General features: G+C 37.7%; 1 pseudogene; it reads left to right on the top strand.

Moving 5' to 3' along the window:
* The first annotated feature begins 240 nt into the window (after positions 1-240).
* LOC109461935 lies at positions 241-4,368 on the top strand (annotated as a pseudogene).
* The last annotated feature ends 2,160 nt before the right edge of the window (positions 4,369-6,528 follow it).

Here is a 6,528-nt window from a genome sequence, read left to right as displayed (position 1 = left end):
GTCTATTTTACAGTATTTCTTTACAGAACGTATTGTTGACATTATTGAGAAGAATCCCCTGAGCTTGCCACTTTTCCTGTACCTGCCCTTTCAAAATGTGCACGAGCCTTTACAGGTAAGTACCATTGTTAATATCCAGAACCCTGGATTTTCCGACATTTGAAAACTAATGTCGGAATGTTAAGCTTATATGAGCAAATACAACCTTATATGAGACGTTCTTCTGAAGTCCTATGCACAATGCATTACGGGTTTTGCGCAGCCGCAGTACCTTCTGCCGACGTGCTTACCTATACAGGGTGCTATATATGTCTGATACTGCATGTATCTGTATCGGTATAGCTGGTATAACCGCCCTTCGGCGTAACACACCACCATGTGCATCACAGCTAATTGTTGGGCGCCGCAGGACTAGTTAATTGCCCTTTCGTTTTAAAATGTGTCCACAGGGTATGGGTCAGCGCCATGGATGAAGCCATTGGTAACGTTACCATGGCAATGAAAAAGGGCGGGGGCTGTGGGACAACACCCTCCTCATCTTCACAGCTGACGTAAGGCGGTTTCATGCATTCATGAATTTCACACTTCCCATAAATTGCCTAGTAAAGATATACGTAATGCGACCGTGGGAGTAGGAGAGTCTTCGGTAGAAGGTAGAACGATAGAAGGTAAGTCATTTTCTCTTAACAAAAAGGCAGTTATGGCATGCGCTTTTTACTTAATAATTCAAAACAGTATAGTTGACCAGTTTGTCGATAGAACTTGTTGGAGATATTACATCGAGGAAGGGGGAGGGGGGTAGTCATACGTCATCCGTGATCCTTTTTACTAGGCATCATGGGAAGTGCATGAACATCAGTTTCATTACATACTAGTATTCGAAATGGCCGGCTATTGTGTAGTACTTAGTGCGACCGCACGAACTTAATTTTTGGCCTCTGAAATGAAATAGTCGTGACATACCTCAACCCAAACAGAAAGTCATCCATACATTTTGATAACATTTATTTTATAACTTTGCTTCTTTTTAAGATGACTTTTGTTTTAAATGTTTGTTCCCAACAGAATGGTGGTTGGCCACTTTTCAGTGGAAATAACTTCTCTCTCCGTGGTGGGAAAATCACCCTGTGGGAGGGGGGCACCAGGGCGGCAGCCTTCGTACATGGCAGCATGCTGCAGAAAACAGGCTACACCAGCAACGGGTGAGTTCATATTCATAGTAGTAGTAGTATTTGGAATTCAAGTATTATTAAAATACCATTCGACATAACTCTTTTAAAGCAATTTTCAAAGGCACAGTAGTAATTCTGGAGAGAAGACTATCAGAGGAGAACTTTTGTTGCAATTCATGGAGATGATTAAAACATCTTTCTTTTTGTCTAAATTTTTATTATGAATTAGTATACTTCTCAGGGGAACGTGACCAATATTTCGCAGCAATATTTGTTTCTATAAATTATAGGATGATCCATGCAGTGGACTGGTTCCCAACGATCCTTGCGGCCGCCGGCGGAACTGCAGGTACCACATTCAGGGTTTACAGCGCAGCGCTTCAAATATCTAAATCTTTCATTCTAGATCATTCTCTTTCCCTAGTTTTCAATTATGACTATTTTAGATCTGACGTGATACTTTGTCCCTTAAAGATGATGAAAGCAAATTTATACAAGGTTCGCATAATATTCTGCTAAAATATGCAATGTTACAATATCATTACTCTGGCTACAAATTATGGCAGAACTGTCTATTGATTTTGAAAATACCAATCTTCCGTTTCTGTTTGTCTGTTTGAAGACTCCGGTATAGATGGCGTAAGTCAGCTGGACACCCTCGTGTCAGGAAAGCCCTCCCCACGTACGGAGTTCGTCTACAACATTGACGACACCTTCCCTACAAAACAGGGAGCTATCAGGTTTGACTAATTTGCTTTATGATAAGCTTGCATAGTCTGGAGTTGTAGATCAGATTCCAATATCAGATTTGGTGGACGCCCTGTTAAATTGAGCTGTTTCCCTGAATGTTCTAAGGAGCATCACAAATTGAGATAACATTCCCAGATTAACACTTTGCCATCGATATCAATCAATCAATTAATTGGTTTATCAAACAATTACTATGATGGTTGGTTTGTAACAAAAAAATGGCCTAGAAGATGGGCATAAAAGAAATTGATGTAGAGTTGGCCTATGTGGTTAACCTTTGTATGGGTACGAAGCGTAATTTTACGAGTAGCATAATCTACTGCTAACGATGGATGTAACATCGCATACCGTGTATATGTCCAGTGAATAAGATTAACCTTACCGGATCATCAGAAAGTTTAATTTTCTTGTCTCCCAGAGTTGGGGGCTACAAGTTGATTGAGGGATATGCCGGTAAACCTGACGGGTGGAACCGTCCCGACAACCTGACTAACGCTCACCAGAACAGCGGCGACCCGGTCACGGGAACATGGCTCTTCAACCTGAAAGGTACATGTACGGCGTCAATTTTTTTTTCTAGAGGATATTTTTTTTTTATTGAATAAAGCAATACAAATACAAGGACGAAGTGGGACTGAACTCAAGTTATACAACTTATTTTACAGCCCCACTTAACATTTAACATAAATACAATGGTCATACAAATAGTCGTAAAGTAGTGCGCTGAAAACTAGACTAGAGGATATTCAACAGAGCATTTGCATATGATGGTACAGTCGCTATCATGGTTGTTGGTATTTAAAAGACGTAATTTTCATGATTATAGAAGAACTTTATTGTACAACAATTGTAGCGGGTACAACGTATGGCAACATATACATTATGTACATATATAGTTGGTATTGCTAACATTTATCTAATAGTATAGTTCTAAGAAGCTGATCTATTTTTATAAAGACACTCTAGTTATATAATCATAGAAATTATCTTGTCAATTTGTTTTATACTCGTTGTATGTTTTTGAGTAGAAGGTGCTTTTTGCCTCATACTCAATAAATATATGTGAATAAAAAGATATAATCATAGTAATTATGTGACTCAAATTACTCAAAAGAATACAAATTTGCCAAGAACCTTGCAGGCTTAATCATCCAACATGGCGGACCATACGTATTTACCTACGTCACAGTCACGTGACTGTAAACAGCCAATAACTGCGTAGCAATCCTGCCTGTGTGTTGATCAGACGACCCTACAGAACACCACAACCTGGCGGCCGCCATGCCGGACAAGCTGAGTGAGATGCAGGCTAAACTACAGGACTACCGGAAGACCATGGTGCCGGTAATCTGGCCCAAGAACGACCCCAAGTCGAATCCTAAGAACTGGGATGGGGCTTGGTCTCCAGGATGGTGCTAGACAACCGCCGTCGCATTTCGTAAAAGGCCGTACTAATAGCATTCATTTCACAAAATTAATCTGCGTATAAACAATTATTATATTTCAATAAACAGTTCCTGGAGATGTTTAAGTGTTCCAAGGACTTGAGCGTGCGCGCTTTTGGTACGGTGCATGTTTTATTCCTGCTGCCTTAAGAATATGGATGGAGGTTCTTCCCTGGGTCATACAAAATAAGAATATTTAGATATAAAGAATCGTGCAGAACTAATGGTTAACAGAGTCTGAGGGGGAGTCTTAACATTGGTTCACATGGATGAGTCAGATTTTAGTTTTCCGCTCTGCTCCGTTTCAATCCTTAGCTGTTGCGAACACAGCTGAAAAGGTCAGACAACCTTTTGTAAATTAGTGGCTCTGCCATACATCAAGGCATAGCATAGAAAGGTCACAACATTAAACAATGTATAAACATTATTTTGTGACCATAGCAACCACACCGCCAGCATATTTGTTTATTTGTTTATTTGAATTTACCACAAGATATACAAGTGGAAGGGAGGACAAAACAGGTGCATTGACACCTTTACAAGTTGTCCTCCCAAACACAACATACAGAATATAAAAGCAGATTACGTTATTAAATACAAGACAAATTTCAGTATTGAACAATATTGAACATCAACTATTGTACATCAACATCAAGTATAATACATTAAACATAAAAAAACTGTACAATGCAATTTCAAGGTATATACACATGTTATACATTATTTACAAAAATATCAATGGTTAAAAACTGTGTGGCAACAGCTGCAGTGGCCAGTAGTGAGGTCGTATGATTCAAATAGTATAGAGATAATTAGTCTGCCAGAGCCCAACACCTCACTAAAGCTGATTTGATATCGGAGGAAGAATGGAAGGAAGAATGTATGAATAATGTAGCTGAGTGGTTTTCGAGCCTTCGTGAACAGTAAGTGTCTTTTCTTAGAATGAACGTCTCCTGTATTCGCACTTAGGCCATGTTGATTTGATTATATGGATGACATCCACGCGCGCATGAATTTTCGGCCGTTTCAAAAAAAAAAGTTTTCAACCATACTGTATATCGTACAAAACAGTTGCAAAATGAGCAAAAATATACCGTAAGTTACAAAAAAAACATACCAATGTCGTAGAATGCCAAAATCAAACGAAAAAAGACGAAATTGTAAAGAAATGAACTTGAAGACTAGATTATTCGCCAAACCATATTCTGTCCCATTTGTTCAACCCTCATGACCACGTAGATTTCATAATGAAAACAACTTTTTTTTTGCAAAACTTTTTTTATTCGCACGCGCGCATCAATTTTGGGGTTCCCGGAGGATGTCATCCATATAATCAAATCAACATGGCCTTATGCCATACCTGGGCCTCAGAAGTCATAATTAATTTGTTTTAATCTTGAACATGTTGGGAGATTAAATTGATCTGTATTATGTTGGATAATAACTGAAATGTAAGGTGACGTCCACAATTGGGGATCCGCACAATTTTTTTTTCATGGCTGTCGCTCGATCTCCCCTCTTTTTCTTTATCTATTCCTTTCTCTTCATTTCTCTCTCTCTCTCCTTATCGTCTGTGTGTATGTGTATGTGTATGTGTATGTGTATGTGTATGTGTATGTGTATGGAAACAATCTGGGTAGTTTTACTGTATGTTCTTGGTTAGTTTTACGGTAACTTCTTTATTTCCCTTCTAGTACTTCTGCATTCAGTCAAATAAACTAGCTAAGAACAAAAAAAAAAAACAGAAAAACAGGTTTTTGGTCCTCAAACTGCTATTTTATTGCCACCATACTAAATGCAGATACATACGTTGTGTTTATTGAAATTCAGTAAATATAATCGAATCGAGTCTTCAGAACGCATATTCCATACAAGTTGGTGACAACAATTCATATTCATATCCATGAATCCATTAACGATTATCTTAGCAATGTATTCGTGCAGACTATACTGTTATCTTGATTATAGCATTGCGGATATTGCCTTTACTAAGTAACTTTTACTAGTACTAGTAGAAATATAGATATATTCCAAGAACAGAGGAGGAGCTACTAAGCATACAGACATACTTCAAGGATAGATGTGGAGTTACTAGTATATAGATATTCTGCAAGAAAAGATGAGTTGAAAGAATACTATTAGATATATTGTAAGAATAGAGCAGTAGCTAGTAGTGTGTAGTTAGAGGAGTTAATAGTATCTAGATATACTGCAAGAATATAATGGAGAAGTTACTAGTGTATAGATGGAGGTTACTGGTATATACTCATGTTACCGCAAGAAAAGAGGAGGAGCTACTAGTATGTTGACATAATGTAAAAATAGAGGAGGAGTGTACTGTAATTATTCCTGTTTAACATATGTACTATAGATTATTGAGAGCGTTCTAAAATCACCAAATGTATTCCTCTCGTTAATTTTGAATCCAAAGCAAAAATAATCTACCTTTTGTTACCTCTCGTAGGTCGACCTTATTGGCCAATTGTCTATTTTTAAGCTCGTAGCAATTTACCAGATGGTTATGTAAAATTTTTTATTTCTAGAATGAGTGAAACTAAACATTAGAACCCTGTTAAAGCAAGTACCATGGAGGAAGTAAAAAATAAGTTTATTAATAAAGAACGACTTTCCATACAAAATGGAATGAAGTTAAAACTGTCTTTTCCTTATGTAGAATTTCGTATGTATGTAGAATTTTGAGATAAAATTCTTGTCCGCAATCTTTTCCCCACCACGTCAAACATAGGTTTTTACTCTTACAAATAGGTTTCACTTCCTACATGTACTACTCTGCAGTTTTCTTATCAGGACCATTTTCTCTCTCAACCCACCAGAAGTTTTTTTTTTTTGGTACCGACAGCAGATCATTGCCCCTCTCTGTCCTTTTATCGCTCAAGCTTGTCCTGCCTTATGGGAGAGTTTTGTGTGATGCTAGACAGTAATAGTCTAAGACAAGTTAGGATTGCTTGTCAAATGGCATGTCACTGTAGCCCCATTCAATATCATTTTCAAATAAGATGCCAGCTTTCCATTGGCTGTTGAAAGGAAAGTCACATCAACAATATAGTCTGAAATGGTTATTATGTTGACCAAGATTTATCTAACCCTCTGCATATGTTCATTTAAAAGATTTCTAATGATTTGATATTTTTTAAATAGTT

This window comes from Branchiostoma belcheri, unplaced genomic scaffold, assembly GCF_001625305.1.
Source record: "Branchiostoma belcheri isolate BF01 breed outbred unplaced genomic scaffold, Haploidv18h27 scaffold975, whole genome shotgun sequence".
In the NCBI taxonomy this organism is placed as follows: Eukaryota; Metazoa; Chordata; class Leptocardii; order Amphioxiformes; family Branchiostomatidae; genus Branchiostoma; species Branchiostoma belcheri.
This window is presented reverse-complemented; position numbering and strand designations above follow the sequence as displayed.